At 48.4% G+C, this 23,755-nt stretch overlaps 1 protein-coding gene across 7 annotated transcripts in view; it reads right to left on the reverse strand.

Annotated features, from left to right (window-relative positions):
• KLF12 (KLF transcription factor 12) overlaps positions 1-23,755 on the reverse strand; it is a 987,741-nt gene that overhangs the window by 18,119 nt on the left and 945,867 nt on the right. The window lies entirely within an intron of this gene.

Consider the following 23,755-nt stretch of genomic DNA (forward strand, 5'->3'; position numbering starts at 1 on the left):
ATGTACTGCACCCCGGCAGCAGTAGGCACTCACACTTCATTGTATCCTAGGGATACTAAACCTTGATCTGCAACTTAGAATACGGAGAGTAGTCCACCATATTTCACTAAATTCTAGTGACAATAATCTACTGTACCACATTCAAGGGTGTCTAACGGAAAGCACTGCACTGCAACATAGAAAGACTAGTCAGCAACATTGCATCATAGGGCCAATAAGCCACCACAAGTTATTGCATCCTAGGGACACTAGCACTTCACATACACTTCACCCTTGAGGTACAACTCAAACATACTGCTGTGCCTCTATGGGACACTAACCTACAAAACTGCACTCAATCCAAATGACTCCAACTCACCACACTGCACTTTAAGGTCGTTAACCCACCACCCTCCATTGCACAGCTAAGAAACGTAGCCCACCACCAAGCACATTAGAGATATTGTCTAACTACTTTACTGGATTCTTGAACACTACCATAATATGGTGCAATGTAGTCTAAGGAATTTAACACTTCATTATTCAAAGAGACAATAGTGCACAGCACTGCAATTCATCACAGAGACCCTAGCTAATCATGGTGCCTTGTACTACAATGGCACTAACTTCACATACTGCACTACAGGGTAAGGGAATAAATATACCAGATTTACTATATTCAAGGGACGCAAACTGTTCACATTTTTCTACATCATAAAGATACTAACTAACACACTGCATTACATCATAGGACCACTAACCCAGCACAAACACTGCATCATGTGGGAAGTACTTCAACAAAGGACCCCACATCAATTCACCACTTTTTGCTACATCCTAAAAGAAACATCCACTACCTTTTATCACATCGTAAGGGAATCACTGAACTAATATACATCTATCACCTTTTACCACATCTAAAGAGAACCCCTGAACTGTCTACTAATAACATTAACTAGTAATGTTACCCTCCATCACTTGGACATTAACCCACCACCTTCATTCATTGCACTCAAAAGGGACTAGGAGCCAAATCACAATGCCTTTTTTCATGAGTAAATATGTTTTTACATGGACATTTAGGGGTACATCTGACCTAAGTTGGTAATACGTCACACTAAGTCACAGATACATCTGTATGAATTAGTTCTTAGCACACAACACAGTATTTCATTCTAAAATTTCTCACCCGTTGTATTCCATTACAGCTTTGTTCCACTACAATGCATTGCATCTCATGCACAATAACTGAACACATTGCAACGCGGAACCCCACAAAGTGACCAAAACAATCTCCGCTGTGTCACATGGAGTTCTGCAAGCGGCAGAGAGCGTTAGGTCATGCCATTCGCGCAAAAGGGCGCTGTTTCATTCTGCTGCTCGAGTAGATGTTCTACTTGAGCAGCAGCTTCCTCAATGCACATGGAAGGTTTCTCAACGCAAGCATTAGCAGCCATCCGTGACCACCCCCGTTGAGAAATCTCGCTGAGCGGGAGTCTGGAGTAAGTTTTCCTCTCTCGCACTCACCAACTTAATTCCACAAACTCCATGAGCAGAGCGGAATTTCATGCCCAGGCCTAAACATTGCACACTATACTAGACTAGAACGCCTATGGAGGAAGGACTATTCCCTGGCTGCCAGCACACTCTACAAAAGTGAGCTCAAGCTCTATCATAAAGCATGCCACAAGGCTAGAGCTAATTATGTAGCAAAATCCATATCTGAAGCTACCAACAAATCTAAAATTCTTTTTAACCTTGTAAAAGAACTAGCAGGTGCAAACACTTCTCCTAAACCTCCGCCCCTTAATAGTCTGCAATGTGAGGAACTGGCGAAATACTTCACATCAAAAATTGAAAATATCCACCAGGACATAACAACACAACAGCAAGTTCAATCAAATAGTACGCAGAACTTTGGACCCAAGACAGACGACATCTGTGCCCAATCCCACTTACCCTACGCGCCACTTACTTTTTGGCCCGAGATTGATGTCCAAGGCCTGCGGGACATCCTAGGTATGGTTAAATCTGGATCTCCTGCCGACCCCCTTCCGATGTCTATCCTTAGACTCCTGGACACTCCTCCTCTCACAGTACTATGTCAAACCTTAAACTTGTCCCTTTCCTCTGCCACGGTCCCGCCATCTTGGAAGCACGCCATGGTTTCGCCCCTTCTTAAGAAACCATCAGCCGACCCAAAAATTTTGGCAAACTTCCGTCCAATATCCCTTCTACCTGCTCTCTCCAAAATCTTGGAGAAGCATGTCCACAAATATCTCACCAAATTTACGGAGGCAAATAATATCCTACATCTCTCCCAATCGGGTTTCCGCACCGGATTCTCGACGGAGACCACTTTACTTGGAGTCGTGGAAAATCTACGACATCTGGTCGACAAGGGTAACACTGCCGCGCTGATCCTTCTTGATCTCAGCGCGGCGTTCGACACCATCTCCCACAGCACCCTGCATGCTTCCCTTTCCAACATGGGCATAAGAGGAAAGGCACTAGATTGGATTGCCTCTTTCCTGACTTGCAGGACATTCCAAATTTCTTCCAGCAATGCGGCGTCCAAGGTCCACCTTTCTCCGCACGGAGTTCCACAGGGATCAGTATTAAGCCCCCTGCTCTTCAACCTTTACGCAGCCCCGCTGGCCCAGATAGCTGAATCAGCTGGTCTTAACATGTTCACATATGCTGACGACTCCCAAATCGTCTTTTCACTATCAAATGAAAATCAGGACTCTCCCTCACGCCTACAGATTGGCCTTAGAAATATTTCCTCCTGGATGAATAACAATATGCTTAAACTTAACGGTAGTAAAACCGAGGTTCTGATAGTAGGTCCCAATCATAACCTCTGGAATCCCAGACACTGGCCATCTGAAATGGGCCCCTTGCCAACTCCATCACACCAAGTTCGGAACTTGGGCATTATCCTCGACAGTGGCCTAACCATGGAGCCCCAGGTTAACAATCTCACAGCCACCTGTTTCACAATCCTGAGATGGCTCAGGAAAATCATATGGATGCTCCCTGATGACTCCCAAAAGACAGTGATCAATGCATTAATTACCTCCCGTCTGGACTATGGGAATGTCCTTTACTTAGGGGCATCCCAGGCAGTCATGCGGCGTCTCCAACTGGTACAGAATGCGGCAGCTAGACTGCTTCGTAAGTGTAACAGAAGAGACCATATGTCCAGTCATTTAAAGGCACTCCACTGGCTAAAAATTGACAACAGGGTCAAATTCAAGACCCTCAGCCTCATGCATAGGATAAAGTGGGGCTACGCTCCCAAATACCTTCAAACCCTTGTACACACCTACACGCCTGCACGATGCCTGAGATCTACCACACAAGGTCTCTTTTGTGTTCCTAAGACTTTCCGTGCGAGGATGGGAGGAAGATCCTTCTCCCTTCTTGGCCCGAAGCTCTGGAACTCCCTTCCGCAACCTCTCCGTTTAGAAACAAGGTACACTTACTTCCGTAAAGCCATAAAGACCTGGCTTTTTAACCAGTGATCGGTTTCAGATTTTTATCCCATTGCCCTTTCCTGTCTCTTTGGTTCAGTATTCTGCCTAGCGCCGGGAAGCCCTTTTTGGGTATCTGTCGCGCTCAATAAGCTTAATAAATAAATAAATAAATAAACACTATGAATACTAACAAGCTACACCAAGTCATTTTACTGATACTACAATATTGCACTGTATTCAAGGTACTATAGCCCATCACAGTAAAATACAACATAGGGCCACTAAACTACCACACTGCGCTCCTTCCTAGGGACCCAGGCACCACAATAAAATGCTACAATACAATGACCCTAGTGACACTAACATAGCACATTTCACTGGATTTCAGGACCATTAGTGCACTACATTGTACTACATTACTGTGGTATTAACCCATCACCCATCCTAGGAGCAGTAAATCACAACACTGTACACTATTGGGACACTACACTCCTTTCTAAGGACATTTGTCCAAATCTCTGCACTAATAGTGATGCTACGTACTGTACTGCCTACTGGGGGGACAGCCTCACTACAATAAACCCTAACAACATAAACCCAACAAACTGTAGTATGTGCTTGCTGCCACTTGCCCACTAGCTACACTATGTCCTAAGGACACTATCCTACCACCCCCCACTGCATCACCTAAGAACAGACCCACCACACCAAACTGAATGCTCAGCATACTTCTCCATCTTATTATTTGCACATCGTCATTGCTGCTGGGGAGTTGCCGACATTGCCTGCTATGCCGATGATGGCACTGGAAGTACCAGAGCCTGAGTGCTCAGTAGAACCTAAATTAAAGCAGTGATCTAATGGCAACAAAACATTATCTAAGTCAAGATTACTAGCGAAGCAAGCAACCTTGGTACCTAACGTCACATGTAGTAATAATTTCCCATACTAGCAGAGCTGAGAAATGACTAACCTCTAATATCTCCCAATGTTATGATAGCAGCCAGGTCTGGGAGGGATTTAATTTTACTCATTGAGAAGCTGCAGAAGGATGTTACCAATCTGAAGACCATCTTGCAAATAACCAATCAAAAGAAAGGGCCAGAACTTTATGAACTGATCAGCGAAGCAAACTAATATAGCTTGTCGGCCATTCCATACAAAGTTGAGGGGGAGCAATTGTGGGAAGCAGACATCTTCCATTCTACCAAAAGCCTCTCAACCTGTAATATTTCTAGACGATGGAAGTAACATAGCACAGCAAAAAAGTAGAGAAGGGCCAAGACCTATATTCCCTTTAAGATGTGCGAGTGCATGCACCCTACACTTCCATAGCACCTCTACAGGAGCACACATCGGGTAACCATCATGAAGAGAAGAAGGTCCCTAGCTGCTCATTTAAAAAGAATGCAGCAACGTGGAAGGAAGATTTTTCTTCATGTGCACACTGTAAAAAGGAAATCCAGTTGAAAGAGAACCTGATGAGGTCCCCTCAGAATTCTAATGGGGCCCTTCAGGCTGGTAGTGTGACGAGGCAGCTCTTTAAGTAAATATGCTAATGCACTTAACACCTTTACAAGCCCTTTTGCTCTATCGATTTGCTTGAAATGACTTGACGAGATGTTACGTGCATTAACATGTGAACAGGCTGCAGGTGAGACAGGCAGATTCACTGGTTTATAGGGCTTGGTCTTACAGGCATTTTGTGGGGCTGTTTGTGGCCTATTTTATGGGCTGGTGGTCCTGTTTTTACTGTTGATTTTCCTGCTATTATTAAAAGCACTGTCTGCATTAAACACAAATGCATTGAGTGTTGCCTACCATGTAAAACACTTAAACAGCATGTCTTTACAAATGATTTTCAAAACTGCCCTAATTTGCAAATGTGGGTCATTTTTTTATCGGTCTCAGTCACTAATGGAGGCCACTTCCTGCCTAGTCCAAATATGAAGACACATGAAGGGCTACAGTAACAAGAATTGGCGAAGCCAATAGGTTTCGCCTATAAAAGATCTATTGACTTTGTCAATATTTTATTAAATATAATGTACAGCAGCAAAGGCTTAAAGTAAAGGAAAAAAATTGCTATGAAAAAACCAGCATAGACCACCCCGGGGCACTTTTTTTCCTCTTTAAGCCATGTTGCATAGCAGCCGGTGCTGCTATGCTCTATATCTAAAAAACATTGACAAAGCCAAATAGCTCCCAGGTATGTGAGTACTATGTGGCTTTGTTTAATTCTTTTGTGGTGGACAGGAGGTTAGAGGGGGGCATAACAGAGGGAAACAGTATTTACCATGCATCATTTACCATGCATACTATTACCACCAATATGCTTTTACCACACTAGGTATGTATATATCGAGTTGTAGGACCTAGTTTACATAGGGAAAGCTTTTTTAGGTCGAGCCTAGAGCAGCGCATGCGCTGCTTGCTCGACTTTTAGTAAGGGGTTTCAAAGTGCTACCCACAGGCAGGCTTTTGACGGCCACCAGCTTGCTATTACGCACACAAGCCGCTTAACATGCACAGCTGCCATCTAGCTTTCTACAGCGCGTGAATTCCCTCCTCCCTCCTCGTCAGCTTCATTTTTTTCCGAGCGCCGATATTGACAGACTTTGTGTGTTTCCCGTACTTCAAGGCAAGTGTGTGCACGTATAATTTTTGTATTTGCTAATAATTGCGTCCGTTTATTTGTAATTCCCGTACTTCAAGGCAAGCGCACATGTATCATTTTTTTTCTTGTTAATATAAAGTATTAGGTAATAATTGCGTATGTTGAGCCGACAACAAGGCTTGAACACTGGTCCTCAGCTCCCGAGTCGGTAGCTCTCACTGCTGAACCATAACCTCTCCCTCTGAGAGCAGCATTCATTTTAAATGCTTGTTCTAATTTACTCTCTGAACTACTGAAATTAGCTGGTAAAATCGCCTAGTTTTTTCCCCTGAAATGTTTTACCTACCCATTTAGAATGTGAGATAACATGTTAAATTTGACTTCAAAATGTTACTCAAGGACATGGGTATGTCCATGCTACATGGAAGGTCTGACCTAAATCACGTATGCATTTAACATCTAGAAATTCCCCCGAGACAGAGCCTTGCTTTCTAAAGCCCGGGTTGTAAAATAGGCCTCATTTTTCTAGCGCGTTTTCCGGCAGTGATCGCCTAAGTGGCTGCGGCAGTAAAACCATTTAATGCCGGTGGTATTTCCAGCGCCACTAAAGAGTTCAGTTCCGTCCCCGGTGGACTGGTGGCAAGAAATGTTTTAAGGGCCATTTATAAAGTTGTTGAGCGCCGGGATGATGTTTAAATTATGCTTCCAGCATAACACAGCGCATTGAGTTGACAGGAATGTTTACCATCTTTTTTCCCTTTTTTTAATTTTTATTTTGATATATTCCGCCTTTCACTAGACACAGGATGGAAACCTCATTTCAAAGGCAGAATAAATGCAAAGAATAAGAGCGCGAGCATAAATGTGTCAGCAGCTTTTTTTTTTCTCTGCTCTTCAATGAATGACTCTTTCAAGCTACAAATCATTCCATATGCTTTGCAGGCGGAGGGGCGGCTGGCAGCATTGTTCCTGGGGAAGTAATTGGAGTTGACAAAGCCTTTAGGATTTAGTAGGCTGTAATAATATAAAAGATAGCAGCAATAATGCGAAATCTAAAATATGTCACTGGGCAAACATGCACGAGTTAAGGGTTTATCTTTCACAAACGTCAGAGCTTGACTTTTATTGGCAGTGAGTGTTGCGCCTTGCATAAACTTTAAAGAAACAAGCATTGACATAGCCAATAGGTCTCGCTTTTGAGACCTTATAAGTATTTAGTTATGCAGCACAATATCCTTGGTGCAACAACATCAACTATTGCATGGCTAAACACTTATAAGGTCCCAAAAGTGAGACCTATTGGCTATGCCAATGCTTGTTGGTTTTTGTTATGCCACTAACTTTGGTGCCGTTTTATGAATCTACACAAAATTGTCAAAATTAGTATGACAGTTGGTTCATCTGCTTTGTTGAAAGTTTTCAGGGTGATTCATCAAGTGGGGCCTGAGAAAAAGGGGAGTCCCTAAAATGCATTTCCCCCATGCAATTTCCCATAGGGATTTTAGACACAACTACAGCTCATACTGCTGAACGGAATCAGACCAAATTTGTCAGAAAGGTAACCTTTGCTCCAGAAAGTGACCTTTTTGTGAATTGGTGTAAATACGCACAGTTGTTGCCGAGTGTTAGATTCGGGGATCTCTGGTTGGCGCAAGGTTGCCCTTGTGTCAAGCAGGGACCCTCTCCTCCACGTCAGGGCGCAGGATAACCCCTCGCGAATGACCCTTGCTCACCCTCTAGGTGCGTGGCGTGAGCAGCCAAGGCGATTCCTCAGGCGTTGTTGGTTAAGCACTTACAATCGTACACACAGTAAATACATCAATCCCCCCAGAAACGGACACCAGACTTGGATATATATAAAAATACGATTCTTTATGTAAAAATAAGGTATATATATCTCAACAGACTTATCACAAGACCAATAACGTTGCCGCTAGGCCACCAGGTTATACAGTAGGCAAATGTTCTTGGTTCGTAGTTTCAAATGGATACTTCGTAGTCTCTTTACTCGTAGTTCCAGTACTCACAGAGATCGACTCCTGCGAACGGGGAAATAAGGCGTTGCGGGCCCCGAGCCCGATGCTGGAACTTCTTTCGTGATGTGGAGAGTCAGCACAGGTCGGTGCGACTCTCGGCTTGGGAAGTGTTCTTGGGTCCTCAATCAGCAGGTGTAGGCACGTAGGCAGGCGCGGCCAGCGACCCTTTAGCACGGCGGTGCAAGAGGGTCTCCACAGCGGGGGCGGCGCGGCCAGAGATGTCCGGGGATAGCGAAGCGGGGTCACAGGGCACAGTCAGTGCAGCTGGATGACCCGGCGTAGATCACAGTCGTCGGACGGCTTCCGGCGGGAGGGGTGATAGCGCGTTCAGCGCGCTCCAGTAGCAGGCGGTGACAGGGATGCAGGCGACCTGGCCCGGGGACAGAGAGCGGCTCGGGACGGAGCGGGGCTCTCACGGGTTTGAGGCAGGCGAGCTTCTGAGTGTCACGGCCCTAGGAGGGGCGATGAGGGGCGCAGTCTCTTCTCCAGCGGGATGCCCACACGGCTCGAATTGGAGGATGAGCAAGAAGCACAGAGAACCCACTGGTCCTGGGGTTCAGTTCAGGGGGCAAGCTCAGATCAAGCCCTTGGAGAATGTTCAAGCACAAAGTAGCAAAGTCTTTTCAGTAAGTCTCTTCCTCTCCTTTCTCAGCAAGGCAAGCAGCAGGCCAGCTCCTCCAGCGTCTTCTTCTCCTTCTAGTCGGGCAGAGGTTCTTTGTGGTAAACAGGATTCTGATTTCTTAGGAGCCAGGCTCCTACTTTTATACCATGATTCTTTTGTTCTTTAGCGCCAGGGGGCCTAGGCCTGGCTCAGTCCAGTTCTGGAGCACTTTGTTATGGTGAGTCTGCTCTTTCCTTTCAGCAGCAGGGCAGAGACATCAGCCGCCCCACAGGGGGTGGCGCCGGCTTTGTGGTGGCAGAGCACAGGTCTATTCAAGAGTCAAGGTGTACTCCTCCCACCCATCCAGGTGTAATCTCTCTACCCACCACCTGGCAGCCAACCTGTCTCTGGGGATCCCCCCACCCTGCTCCTTACTGTTGCTAGGCAGAACACACACACACACAGCAGAGGCGGACTGAGATGGTCAGGTCAGTAAATACTAACTTTCTAAAAGTAGTATTTACAAACCCAGGATATTAAAATAAACTTGACTACAAGAAGTATTTTATTATTCTGAGTTCAGGCATACCAAACTTGACACTCTACCATGCTCTCTGAGTCCACTGGGGTCACAGCGTTGGCGTGATCCCAGCAGCCCATTCTGGCCTATGGAGAGCAGGTAGCCTTCAATAGTGAAAAACGACAAGGGCTGTAATTCACTACTAAGACATGCCACACACATCAGGGCATGTCCTACCTTATGCCCACAATGCACCCTGCCCGTGGGCCTACCAGAGGGGTGGCTAATATGTAGGTAAGGGAAGGTTTAGGGACTGGCAAGTGGGGGCACTTGCGCAGTCAGCGCGACGGTCCCGGACCGCGCACAGGGTCTGCGGTGGCAGACCCTAGACACACTTTACAAGGCCGCTTCCGTGGGTGGCGCAACCAGCGCTGCAAGCCCACCAGCAGCATTGGCATTCACGAGCCCTGGCACCCCTGGTGCACTTTACTGGGGACTGACAGTGAATCCAATAAACCAATCAGGGACATCAATTACAGGTACACTTTACTTAGGGAGCACTTGCACTGCGGCACGGATTAGCCGTGGCGCAGTGCCCTGAGCGGACAACACCAGCAAAACAATCGAGGCACACCATCAAAAAGTGGAAGGGGAACTCACGCCAAGGTGCCAGGTCTAACACGTGTCCCCTCCAGCTGAAATGTGGGGAGAACTACCCTTGCCCAGGGGGTTCCTCGTCACTAAGGCGGAAATACCTGGACAGACCGTCAGCGTTGGCGTGATCTGTACCAGGACGGTGTTCCACCGTAAAGTCCATACCCTGTAGGGAGATGGACCACCTCAACAGCTTCGGGTTTTCACCCCTCATTTGCATCAACCATCTGAGGGGGCCTGTGGTCCGTCTGAACCCGGAAGTGAGACCCAAACAAGTAGGGTCTTAGCTTCTTCAGCGCCCAGACCACAGCAAATGCTTCTCGCTCAATTGCACTCCACCTACTTTCCCGTGGAAGTAACCTCCTACTGATGAAGGCTACGGGTTGGTCCCAGCCCTCCTCAGTCATCTGTGAGAGAACAGCCCCCACACCATGCTCTGAAGCGTCTGTCTGGACTAGGAATTCCTTGGAGAAGTCAGGGGCCAAGAGCACGGGCGCCGTGCACATGGCAGTCTTCAGGGTGTCGAAAGCTTTCTGACAGGTGTCAGTCCAAATCACGTTCCTGGGCTGCTTCTTAGAAGTCAGCTCTGTCAAGGGGGCAACGATCGTTCCATAGCCCTTGACAAACCTCCTGTAGTACCCAGTGAGCCCCAGGAAGGCCCTCACTGCGGTCTGCGTCTTGGGGGGTTCCCAAGCCAGGATGGTCTCAATTTTGGGTTGCAAGGGTGCCACCTTGCCACTCCCCACTTGGTGTCCCAAGTACACCACGGAACCCTGCCCGATCTGGCACTTGCTTGCCTTGATCGTGAGGCCTGCTCGGCGCAGCGCCATCAACACTTCCCAGAGGTGGCGCAGGTGTTCAGGCCAGGTGGCACTGAACACTGCGATGTCATCCAGGTAGGCGGCACTGAACGCATCCAGCCCAACCAGTACCTGGTTGACCAACCTCTGAAAGGTGGCAGGGGCATTCTTCATCCCAAATGGCATGACTCGGAACTGGAAGTGCCCATCTGGTGTAGAGAATGCTGACCTCTCTTTGGCCCCGTCGGTCAAGGCGATCTGCCAGTACCCAGACGTTAAATCAAACGTACTGAGGAACCGGGCAGCCCCCAGCCGATCAATGAGCTCATCAGCTCTGGGGATGGGGTGCGCGTCAGTCTTCGTGACTGAATTGAGTCCTCTGTAGTCCACACAGAACCGGAGTTCAGGTGTGGCTCCCGGCGCAGCAGCTTTGGGGACCAAGACCACGGGGCTGGACCAAGGACTGCTGGAGGACTCAACCACCCCTAGCGCAAGCATTTTGGAGACCTCCTCGTTAATGCAAGCTCTGACCCTGTCAGTTACCCTGTAAGCCTTGTGCTTCACAGGTAAGCTGTCTCCTGTGTCCACATCATGGACGCACCAATCTGTGACACCAGGAACCAGGGAGAATCGGTCGGAAAATTGTCCCAGCAAGTGGCGGCAGTCTTCCTGTTGTTCGGGCGTCAGGGTGGGTGAGAGGTTAACTCCATCCACTGACCCATCTTTCTCAGAGGCCACTAAGAGGTCAGGAAGAGGCTCGGTCTCCTCTTCCATTCCATCATCAGTGGCCAGCAGCATGCCCACTTCGGTCCTCTCTAAGTGGGGCTTAAGGCGGTTAACATGTAGGACCCTCAAAGGGTTCCTGGGAGTCTGCATGTCCACCAAGTAGGTGATAGGACTTTTGCGCTCCACAACCTCAAATGGACCTGTCCACTTATCCTGAAGTGCACACGGCTCCACTGGGGCCAAGACCCACACCTTTTGTCCAGGTTGAAGCTCTACCAGAGTGGCATTCCGGTCGTACCACCGCTTCATCTCCTCCTGGCTGGCTTCCAGATTTGCCTCAGCAAGTTGCCTGAAACGCCGAGTCTGGTTTCGGAAGGCCAGCATGTAACTATATACATTCTGGGGAGGTTTCCTGGGAGATTGCTCCCAGCCTTCCTTTACCAAACTCAGAGGTCCTCTTACCGGGTGACCATACAGAAGCTCAAAGGGGCTGAACCCTAGAGACTTCTGCGGCACCTCTCGGTAAGCGAAGAGCAGGCATGGCAAGAGGACGTCCCACTTACGCCTCATTGGACCGTCCAGGCCCATGATCATGCCTTTGAGGGTTCGGTTGAATCTCTCAACCAACCCATTTCCTTGGGGATGGTAGGGAGTGGTGAACTTGTAAGTTACCCCACACTCCTTCCACAGGGATTTCATATAGGTGGATATGAAATTGGTCCCCCTGTCGCTCACCACCTCTAGAGGGAATCCCACTCGGGAGAAAATCCCCATCAGTGCCCGTCCCACCACGGGGGCCGTCACTGTCCTCAGAGGGATGGCTTCAGGGTACCGGGTGGCATGGTCCACCAAGACCAGGATGAACCTGTTGCCCAGGGCTGTCTTGGGGTCCAGAGGCCCCACAATGTCAATACCCACTCGTTGGAATGGCGTACCGACCACAGGGAAAGGTTGCAGAGGAGCCTTGTGCTTCCCTCCGCTCTTACCACTTGCCTGGCAAGTCTGACAGGTTCTGCAGTAGGAATCGGAATTCTTATGCATTTGGGGCCAGTAAAAGTGGGTGACAAGCCTGTCATAGGTCTTGTCCATCCCCAAATGTCCTGCTAACGGCACATCGTGAGCCAGCCCCAGTAGGAAGGTTCTGAACTTCTGGGGTACCACCAGCACACGGGCTGACCCAGGTTCAGCAGCCTTAGGCTCGGAATACAGGAGGTCACTCTCCCAGTACACGTAGTGTGTTTTGGCCTGAACACCATTGGCCTGGTCTGCAGCCTGTTGCCGCATACCTACGAGAGAAGGGCATTCTTTCTGCTCCCTGCAGAATTCCTCCCTGGAGGGACCTCCTTCTTGCTGCCAATGGGTCAGCTCAGGCAGATCTCCCAGTTCGGCAATCTGTTCCCCGGTAGGCTCCAGAGCATCCCCCTCAGGGTCTACTTCCTCCTGGGCCGTGGGAACTTCGGGGGCCGGTTTCCCGCGCCTCCTGCGCCTTCTCCCTAAGGCCGGTTCCTGGACCTCTCCCTCAGGCTCCAGGACCCTCTCAACACCCCTACTGGCTGCCATGGACCGGGTGGTCACGCACGCCCAGTCGGGTAGACCCACCATCCTCAGATGCGTGGTCTTCTCCACCTTTTCCCAAGGGGAACTCTCCAGGTCGTTCCCTAGCAGACAGTCTACAGGCATGTCAGTTCTCACAGCGACTTGTAGAGTACCAGAGACCTCCCCCCACTCAAAGGGAACTTGAGCCATTGGACAACGACTCTCTACGTTGTCAGCATTGACAACCCTACAGTAGGCATTGGGTACAATTTGCTCTTGAGACACCAGGTGTTGCCTCACCGAGGTCACGCTGGCTCCTGTATCTCTAAGAGCCTCAACCTTCTTTCCATTGATGGTCACCACTTGCCCATATTTCTTAGTGTTAGAGGGCAGGTAGGTTACAGGGACCATCTCACTGTCTCCTAGCGAGACTAGGGTCATCTGCCCGGGACCCCCACCCTCCTGGACTGCTACCTCCTCCCCAAAGTTAACACTAGCTACTTGCCGGGGTGGAGCACCAGTGGGTGCGGTCTTACCAAACAGGCGACACTTAGGATCAGAGGCAATGTGACCCGGGTCACCACACCTATAACAATTGAAGGGCCCCTTTGGAACAGGTCTACCTGTCGGGGCCCCGTTCTGCTGCGGGGTTGGGGGAGGCTGAGAACCCTTCTGCTGGTTCCCTTGGGAATTACTTTGGGGGCCTTTTTGGAACCCCTTCTGTTTACCCTTGTCCCCCCCACTCTTCTGCTGGGGACCCTGCCCACCTTTGGCGGAGTCTCCCACTTGACCCTTGTGGACCCTGGTGCTGAGCCAGCGGTCCGCCTCCTCAGCAAGCTTCCTCGGGTTGGACAGCTTGCTATCAATCAGGTGCTGGCGTAGCTCAGGAAAACATTGACTGGACAAGTGCTCCCATGCAATTAATTCTAGCAGCCCTTGATAATCATTCACTTTGCTACCCTTCACCCAACCATCCAGCGCTCTGCAGAAAAAGGTCACATATTCCACATACGTATTCTCAGGGATCTTCTTCGTCTCCCTGAACCGCTGTCTATATAGCTCCGGAGTTAACCCATACCTGGTCATTAAAGCTTCCTTCATATGGGGGTATGAGGTTTGGAGATCTAAGGGTAAATCTAACAGGGTGTCACGCCCTTCAGCAAGGAACCTTCCCCACAACCCCGCTCCCCAGTCTTTCTCAGGGACCCGGTGTGAGGACATGGCCACCTCGTAGGCTCTAAACCACTGCCCTATGTCATCCTTTCTAAAATACTCCTTTACTACATCTTTGGGGATGTACACCTTGGACTCTACCTGCGCTGGTGGAGTGCTGCCACCAGAAGGAGCGGTGTCCAAACTTTTCGCCTTCAGCTCCAACTCCTTCAATCTGATATCATGATCCATTTGGCGTTGTTGTGCCTCCAGGGCCAACTTCTGCTTCTCCATTTCCATTTGTCCTGCCAACTTTGCCATCTCCATTGCATGCGCCCTGTCTGCTGCCCTGTCTGCCAGCTCCTCTGGCGACCGGACTCTGCTGGGCTCCTCAAGGTTGTCGGGTGGAACGATGTCCCCCGCATTCCGTAGGTCTCGTGACTCCTTCCAGGCTCTCAACGCCTTGGTGTACTGGGGCTTCCTCTTGCATCCAGCATGGGGGACTCTGAATTGTACACTGTAGCCTTTCAATTGCTCCATCGTGTAGCCTTCCAGTCTCTCCCAATCCACCTCATCGATTCCAGAAATCACAGAGAGTGCTCTCCCAGCGGAGTGTGAGCCAGGCATGGTTGCAGTAATGGCAGATGTCTCAACAAAGTTCAACAATTAAACCTGTGGCTGCGTTATTTGGTCTGCTCTCACTATCTGGTGATTAATAATTCACTGTATGCAAATTACAAGTGCAAATCCGAAATCCCAACCGCTGCCAACAATGTTAGATTCGGGGATCTCTGGTTGGCGCAAGGTTGCCCTTGTGTCAAGCAGGGACCCTCTCCTCCACGTCAGGGCGCAGGATAACCCCTCGCGAATGACCCTTGCTCACCCTCTAGGTGCGTGGCGTGAGCAGCCAAGGCGATTCCTCAGGCGTTGTTGGTTAAGCACTTACAATCGTACACACAGTAAATACATCAATCCCCCCAGAAACGGACACCAGACTTGGATATATATAAAAATACGATTCTTTATGTAAAAATAAGGTATATATATCTCAACAGACTTATCACAAGACCAATAACGTTGCCGCTAGGCCACCAGGTTATACAGTAGGCAAATGTTCTTGGTTCGTAGTTTCAAATGGATACTTCGTAGTCTCTTTACTCGTAGTTCCAGTACTCACAGAGATCGACTCCTGCGAACGGGGAAATAAGGCGTTGCGGGCCCCGAGCCCGATGCTGGAACTTCTTTCGTGATGTGGAGAGTCAGCACAGGTCGGTGCGACTCTCGGCTTGGGAAGTGTTCTTGGGTCCTCAATCAGCAGGTGTAGGCACGTAGGCAGGCGCGGCCAGCGACCCTTTAGCACGGCGGTGCAAGAGGGTCTCCACAGCGGGGGCGGCGCGGCCAGAGATGTCCGGGGATAGCGAAGCGGGGTCACAGGGCACAGTCAGTGCAGCTGGATGACCCGGCGTAGATCACAGTCGTCGGACGGCTTCCGGCGGGAGGGGTGATAGCGCGTTCAGCGCGCTCCAGTAGCAGGCGGTGACAGGGATGCAGGCGACCTGGCCCGGGGACAGAGAGCGGCTCGGGACGGAGCGGGGCTCTCACGGGTTTGAGGCAGGCGAGCTTCTGAGTGTCACGGCCCTAGGAGGGGCGATGAGGGGCGCAGTCTCTTCTCCAGCGGGATGCCCACACGGCTCGAATTGGAGGATGAGCAAGAAGCACAGAGAACCCACTGGTCCTGGGGTTCAGTTCAGGGGGCAAGCTCAGATCAAGCCCTTGGAGAATGTTCAAGCACAAAGTAGCAAAGTCTTTTCAGTAAGTCTCTTCCTCTCCTTTCTCAGCAAGGCAAGCAGCAGGCCAGCTCCTCCAGCGTCTTCTTCTCCTTCTAGTCGGGCAGAGGTTCTTTGTGGTAAACAGGATTCTGATTTCTTAGGAGCCAGGCTCCTACTTTTATACCATGATTCTTTTGTTCTTTAGCGCCAGGGGGCCTAGGCCTGGCTCAGTCCAGTTCTGGAGCACTTTGTTATGGTGAGTCTGCTCTTTCCTTTCAGCAGCAGGGCAGAGACATCAGCCGCCCCACAGGGGGTGGCGCCGGCTTTGTGGTGGCAGAGCACAGGTCTATTCAAGAGTCAAGGTGTACTCCTCCCACCCATCCAGGTGTAATCTCTCTACCCACCACCTGGCAGCCAACCTGTCTCTGGGGATCCCCCCACCCTGCTCCTTACTGTTGCTAGGCAGAACACACACACACACAGCAGAGGCGGACTGAGATGGTCAGGTCAGTAAATACTAACTTTCTAAAAGTAGTATTTACAAACCCAGGATATTAAAATAAACTTGACTACAAGAAGTATTTTATTATTCTGAGTTCAGGCATACCAAACTTGACACTCTACCATGCTCTCTGAGTCCACTGGGGTCACAGCGTTGGCGTGATCCCAGCAGCCCATTCTGGCCTATGGAGAGCAGGTAGCCTTCAATAGTGAAAAACGACAAGGGCTGTAATTCACTACTAAGACATGCCACACACATCAGGGCATGTCCTACCTTATGCCCACAATGCACCCTGCCCGTGGGCCTACCAGAGGGGTGGCTAATATGTAGGTAAGGGAAGGTTTAGGGACTGGCAAGTGGGGGCACTTGCGCAGTCAGCGCGACGGTCCCGGACCGCGCACAGGGTCTGCGGTGGCAGACCCTAGACACACTTTACAAGGCCGCTTCCGTGGGTGGCGCAACCAGCGCTGCAAGCCCACCAGCAGCATTGGCATTCACGAGCCCTGGCACCCCTGGTGCACTTTACTGGGGACTGACAGTGAATCCAATAAACCAATCAGGGACATCAATTACAGGTACACTTTACTTAGGGAGCACTTGCACTGCGGCACGGATTAGCCGTGGCGCAGTGCCCTGAGCGGACAACACCAGCAAAACAATCGAGGCACACCATCAAAAAGTGGAAGGGGAACTCACGCCAAGGTGCCAGGTCTAACACCGAGATATATCAAATTTGTTTACATAGCGACGCAGATCCTCTGAGAATCCGACAGCCCTGTGCTGATACCTGATTGACTGTCAACAATTCAACCACGAAGTGTTGGCAGCCATCTTAGCTGAGTCCCACAAACAAAGTTAGAAAAAAAGAAAGAGGGGAAGGGTAGAAATATCATGCCCACTTAGCCCTTGTCCTGTGGTCCCCCTGGGGCCTCACCAGGACTAAAAAGTGAATCTGTGGCAAAAAACAAAAAGCGTGGTCTCCGGCACATGTTTTAAAAAGCCCCCGGGTGGGCCAAGTCCCAGGGACATGCTGATTTTTTTTTTAATTTCATGGAGAGTGAGTGTCATTGGAATCGTCCTCCCTTTATAAAATGTCAAAATAAATTACTTGAAATAACACAGAAAAACTTACCCTCATGACTATGGTTTGAAAGTTGCTGGAGAGGTGAGGACTAGCTCAGAAATAGTTGGGAAAGGTGAACTATTTAAGTAAATACAAACACACAGGGGCTTTGGCTTAGTGCTCTTTATCCATTGATCTGTATCAGATTTTGCTTTCGCCTACTACAGCATACAGAAGGTACCAGTCGGTTTGCCAAATCCAGTCATTGGCTGTATTGCACTTCGAGTGATGGAGTTTACCCTGATCATAAGGACAAATCCGCCTAAAAAAGTATAGTGCATTTCAGTACCATGGTTAGAGTGCCAAAATGATGGGCCAAAATTCTGCGCCAGTTGATTTTTGACTTTTTTTGGCTTTGAAATCATATGCTTGCAACCTTTAGATCGGGCCATATTTACATTTGTATTTTAATCTTTAAAGTTCAATTGCACATACTTCCAAAAAATGAATAAAATAAAGCAGAAAAAAACCACTGCACGCTTGCCAAGGCCTAACCTTTTGGCTTTAACAAGGCTTGTTGTTTTAGTTTCTAGTGGCTGGGGACTCTAGACAGATGTTAACGCAACCAGTACGGTCTCTCCGTCCGTCTTTGATGAGGAAAGCCGTTATGACAGGTAACAGGGTTTTCCAGCTTAATCAGGGCCAGACTGGGAACCAAAACCGGCCCTGGCAAAGTGCTTAGTGGCCCCGCTCCCCCCTCCCGCGGGGGGGTTGGTGGCGCCACCGAGCTCTTAGCCAGAGCCGGTTTTCGGAACGATTTTGTTACAGGGCCGATTTTGCAGCTATGCTTCAAAAACGGCCCTGTAACAAAAACTGCCCCCAGGGGCCCAAAACCGACCCCCACCCGTGCGGCGCACCGGGGGTTGCCCGGTGGCCGCTACGGCCAGTCCGGCCCTGAGCTTAATATGAGATGTAACATCATTTTAAATGTATCTTAACTGCAATTTAATGCCAGTTAATGTTGTGGAGTATAAGGTCAGTGACGTCAAATTCTCTGAGGCAATGGCGATAAGTTTGAGCAGGAGTTTTATAACACTCTTTTAGAGTAACTGGAGACTGCGGGACAACTCCTAGAACAGCATCCTTAGATGGAGACTACAAGAGCGTAAACGGCTGTGTTTTTCAAATGATGTAAATTGTCTTCTTGAGCAGTCATCGAATGGGTGCTGGGCCCAGGCACCCCTGCAAACACAGGTCAGCCACTCTGTAAGCAGTGGCGTAGCAAGGTCAGGGGGTAGGCGGTTCAGAAGATTTCTTGTCACACCCGGCTTGACAAAATGGCAAAAAAATATGTTTCAAACACATATTTTTGCCATCTTGTCACCCCCTCAGTGATGACACCTGGGGCGGCCCGCACCCATCGCACCCTCCTTCCTAGGCCACTGTCTCTAAGCTTGTTGAGAGCAATCGGGTCTCCCTCAGGTTAGTTCTGTCCCCGACACTGAGCTCTGCCTGACTCCCCTCAAAATTATTTTGACAGTTCTGAGAAATTCAAACAGTTCTATAATATTTTCTTCTTTCTTTAATCACCTGCAGTCAACTTGTGCTCAGATAACTGGATGGAGCAGTAAGTTGAAAGCGTTGGGAGTTTGAACCCCAGCAAGGCAAAATCCTTCTGAGATCTTTAAATTGAGTATTGTAATTCGATAATAGTAACACCTGTTATACACTGCTTAAAAATGACCCAAGTGCAATACAAAATGGTATAAAAACAAATTAACTGAAATTGGGTAAGCAGAACTACACGTACCATAATGGAATTGGGAAACAAGATTTACGTGGCTAGTATTAACAGCAATAATTGCTTTTGCTTTTATATAGCGCTTCAAACTGCACTTCTGTCATTTCTAAAAGCTATCAATGACAGGTGAGCGTTCGGTTGGTAGCATCTGGAATCTTGGTGCGCACACAAGGTCACTAGAGACATTACCTCATGGTTCTTACACAGCTGTAGTGCAGATTATGCATTAGACATTCACTCAAAAAGGTAGCACTAATTTACTAGTAGAAAGTACTCCAGTTGGGTAGACAGCAAAAGTATGCATTCTTCTTTGAAAAAATGAGATTCCATTCAAGCACAAACAATCGTAACTTCTTGGCCTTTGGAAAGGCAAAGCAAGTAGGTTTCCTCTCGTATTTCGCATTGAAAAATATATGAAATCCTTAATGGAAGTGAATTCATCACTGATCTTTTGGAGCACAATCTGATATGTATTGAATGTGATGAGAGGTTTCTTTCTCGTCATCTCCTGGTGAGAGTAGAGTCCATGTTTCTCCTTTTTAAATACCCTAACTATGAAAATGCCCACACAGGCGTTCACACACCCACTTAGACACTTGCACAGGTACTCACAGACCCACTCACAGGAACTCGCAGACCCACTCAAAGACACACATGTGCACCTATACACCTACTCACACAAGTACTCACCCAGATTTTCCCAAACCCATTCACAGACCAACACAGCCACTCACACATCCACTCTCAAAGGTTAAAAAACGAAGAAATTCACAGAAAAAAACTCAAAGGTTACAGGGAGGTTATAGTTAAGAAATAGAATTTAAAAAAACCTTGCAAATTCACTGACAAAACCCCCCAGTTCAGCAGGATTCATGGTGGTTCTGCAAATCTGGCAGAATTTTTTTTAAAAAGAAGCAAGGGCTCCTGCGCTTCATTTATTTAAGGCCCCCGGGTGAGCCAGGTCCCAGGGGCAATCACAAATAGAGATGCGGGGGCCCACCTGCCCCCCCGCAGCCCCAGGGACCACCACCTCCCCGGGGCTATTTATAATTAGAATGTGTGAGGGGGCTCCAGCCCCCCTACACAGCCCCTGGACCACCATCTCCCTGGGGCTATTTTAAAGATGTGAGGGGGGCCACACTGGGGCTGTAACTTGCCCTGGGACCGCCACCCCCCAGGGCTGGCTCCAGCAATGTCCTGGGGTGGCCATCCCCAGGACATTGCAGTTTGCTATGGGAAGGCGGGAGCAGTGTTCCCACCATTTCATAGCAAACAAGTGCACTAGCTTTGATGAAGAGAGAGCACTTTGCTCCCGCTTGGTCAAGGCGAGCACACTTTGCTTTTTACCCCCTCCCTTAAAATAAAATAAATATTAAACAAAAGAAATTGCCTGGCCCCAGGGGATGGGGTCCCCGGGGCTCAATTTGGCATGGGGAGGGGGACCACATGGCCCCTCCCCTTAATAAATCAAACATACAAAGAAAGGGCTAGCCCCCAGGAATGAGGTCCCTGGGGTTGAAATCGGGGCCCCCTCCCTTTTCATATTAAGAATAAAAAAAATGGGTGAAGCCCCGGGCATGTGGCCCCTGGGAAACAAAAAGGGTCAAGGGAAGGGGGGCCCTACAGCCCCTCTTCCTAAAATAAAAATAAAAAGTAATGAAGCCAGCAACTCGCCGGAGGCTCCATCCCCTTTCTTCACTACTCTGCAAACAAACCTCCTGGCCCGCTCTTGGTTGGGGAATGAAGTCCCCTTTGCTCCTGAGGGTTCTTAGGGGTCAACTAGCCCACCTGTTCTCTCCAGTAAGCCCCACACACTGGGATTGCTGAGAGGTGGTCAGAGGCCATACCCCTCTTTCCACCACTCTGCAAATGCACCTCTTGCCGCACTGCTGGTGGGGTGATGAGATCCCCTTGCATCCTGAGGGCCTCAGGACTAAAGTGGTTTTATCCCCCAAACAGCAGTGCACCAGGAGGCGCCTTTGCAGAGGGGTGGAAAAGGGGCGTGGTCTCTGACCACCTCTCAGCAATCCATCTGTATGGGGCTTACTGGAAGTAACAGGAGGGACAGTTGGCCCCCAGAGACCCTCAAGAGGCAAGGGAACTTCATCCCCCAAATAGTAGCGTGCCAGGAGGCGTGAACACAGACCTCTGCAAAGTGAGTTAGAAAATTGCTGCTCGCTGTAATTTTCAGCGCCAGGTGTGAAACTATGGCGAAAGGCACTTTACACTGCGCAAGTGGGCACAAGCAGGCACTGCTTCCTTTCTGCTGCTCGAGTAGATTTTCTACTGAGCGGCAGCTTTCTCAACACGAACAGTGAGCGGTCACGAGCATATGTGGCCACTTTCATTGAGAAATCAGACCGCCCGCATTGAGAAATCTCGCTGGAAGGATGATTTCCCTCGCTCGCCAACTTGACGTTGACAAAGCGTGAATGAGGAAATATCTCACCAGGAGGTGAATTAACTTGATGGTGACAAGTGAGAGCGAGGAAAAAAACTTTGCTTCATCAGAACTTCGTTAGCTTGGGGTAACACGAAGTGCAGAAAACTCTGCAAACTCCAGGATGTTAGTGGAGTTTGCCGCCCAGACACACTATTCATAAAAAGGGCAAAAGGTATTCTCCAGTAACTACAGTCCTATAGTGTGATTGACAATCTCCAAAAATTTTCCAGAGAAAATCTAGACAGACTGGAAAATTGCCTCAAAGAACCAAAGCTCCTGTCCGTGCTCAAGCAGGGTTTTGCCCTAAAATAGGCACTATTGACGAGGTCTTTCGATTAAATCTTATAGTCTGGAAATATATGAGGCTCTCTAATGACCATCTCTACATAGTATTTGTAGATTGAGGGCCGCATTTGACATGGTCCCTAGACATCAACTTTGACTTACCTTGGCAGGAATGAGTGTAGAATCCAGCCATAATGAGGAACTTCACCCAAGTAAGGTGAGGAGAAAGGGGAGCTCACAGTACATATTTCCATTCACCACGGTGTGCAACAAGGATGTGTGCTCGCCCCCACCTTGTTCTCCCTATACATAAATGATGTGGTCAACTTTTTGTCAACTTGCACTCATGATTGTCTGAAACTGGGGGGTATGCCTATTCATGCTTTACAATTTGCAGATGACACTGTATTAATGTCGCACCCCATCTGAGTTACAGAACCTTCTGAATAACTTTGCCGACTACTTAGACCAATGAGGATTGGAAGTAAATACTTCCAAAACAAAGATAATACCCTTGAAAGTTCATTCAAGGGGTAATACTATATGAGAGAGACTAAACTCTAACAAGAAGATTATTTCGATCATCTGGGAGTGGTGTTGATAAATCCACCAAATGAAAGGCCCAAATACTGAGATCAGAACTGTCCCTTCTTCACAGTGCTTCGGAAATTTTTAAGCTCTGTATAGCCACCACCCTGAAGTCAGTATACCCAGTTATGGAGATCTATAGGGCAAACGCACAATCTGCATCCCTTTATGGCTCAGAAATGTGGGATGTAGGGAAACTGAGTGGGATGATTTTGAAAGAGAGTAGTCTTATTAAATCACTATTCAAATTTCCAAGTATTACTCTGACTGTTCCAATATTCTCTGGCATGCCTTTATAAATACAGGATCTAGCAAGGCAGAAGCCACTACTCTTCTGGGTTAGACAGTGGTCCACCCCGGAACTGGCTTCATATAGAGCACCGCTGGAAGATGTTGTTAGACTATGGAATAGTAGTTCTATTCCATGGCTTCATTACATCAGGCAGCAACTTGAAATGTTAAGAATGGGTACATATTGGTCTAATCCAGCCCTATAAAATAACAACACAAAGATGATGCTCAAAGAGCAATATTGGACAGATAAGACCCATTCTTACCATCAAAATGCCAAGGTGGGTGGGTTGTTTGAAGAGTTCTTGACATTTAAACCTACCCCTAGATTATAAATGTATATTGGATATTTTTGTGCTGCCCCTAACATGTACACTGCTTCTGTAATGGAGAGTGGGTACACTTCTTGCGAATACGTGCACTTACAGGTGGAACATCAGCTACACCAAACCCAAAACTGCTCTTTCTGCAATTGCAGTAGGAAGATGTAGAGCATGTACTATTTCTCTGCCCGATTTACATCAAAGTCAGGAGGTCCTGGCTTGGACCCATTTGCATCCTGCTTGGTGTGAAACATTATAGAGAAGCTTGAAAAATTATAAGGAAAGATTGCAGCAGCTCAAATGCACTAGATCTTAGCAGCTACTTGCAAGCAGTCTGGCGAATAAGGAAAATAGCAGGATTTTTGTAAATTGCACCTTAACTGATTTTAACAAATAAAATGCATTTATTTGAACTTTTAAGATGTATTTTCTAACATGATTTACAGCATGGTAATTGGAAATTAGACAGAATGTATTTTCTCCAAAAATTTCAATGTTCTCAAGAATGTTTTATAATTGTATTGCTTGATGTTTTTTATGGGCTTTGCCTGAAATAAACATTTCACTACAACCCAGGGCCAATAATCCAT

Source organism: Triturus cristatus, chromosome 8 (assembly GCF_964204655.1).
Source record: "Triturus cristatus chromosome 8, aTriCri1.1, whole genome shotgun sequence".
NCBI lineage: Eukaryota > Metazoa > Chordata > Amphibia > Caudata > Salamandridae > Triturus > Triturus cristatus.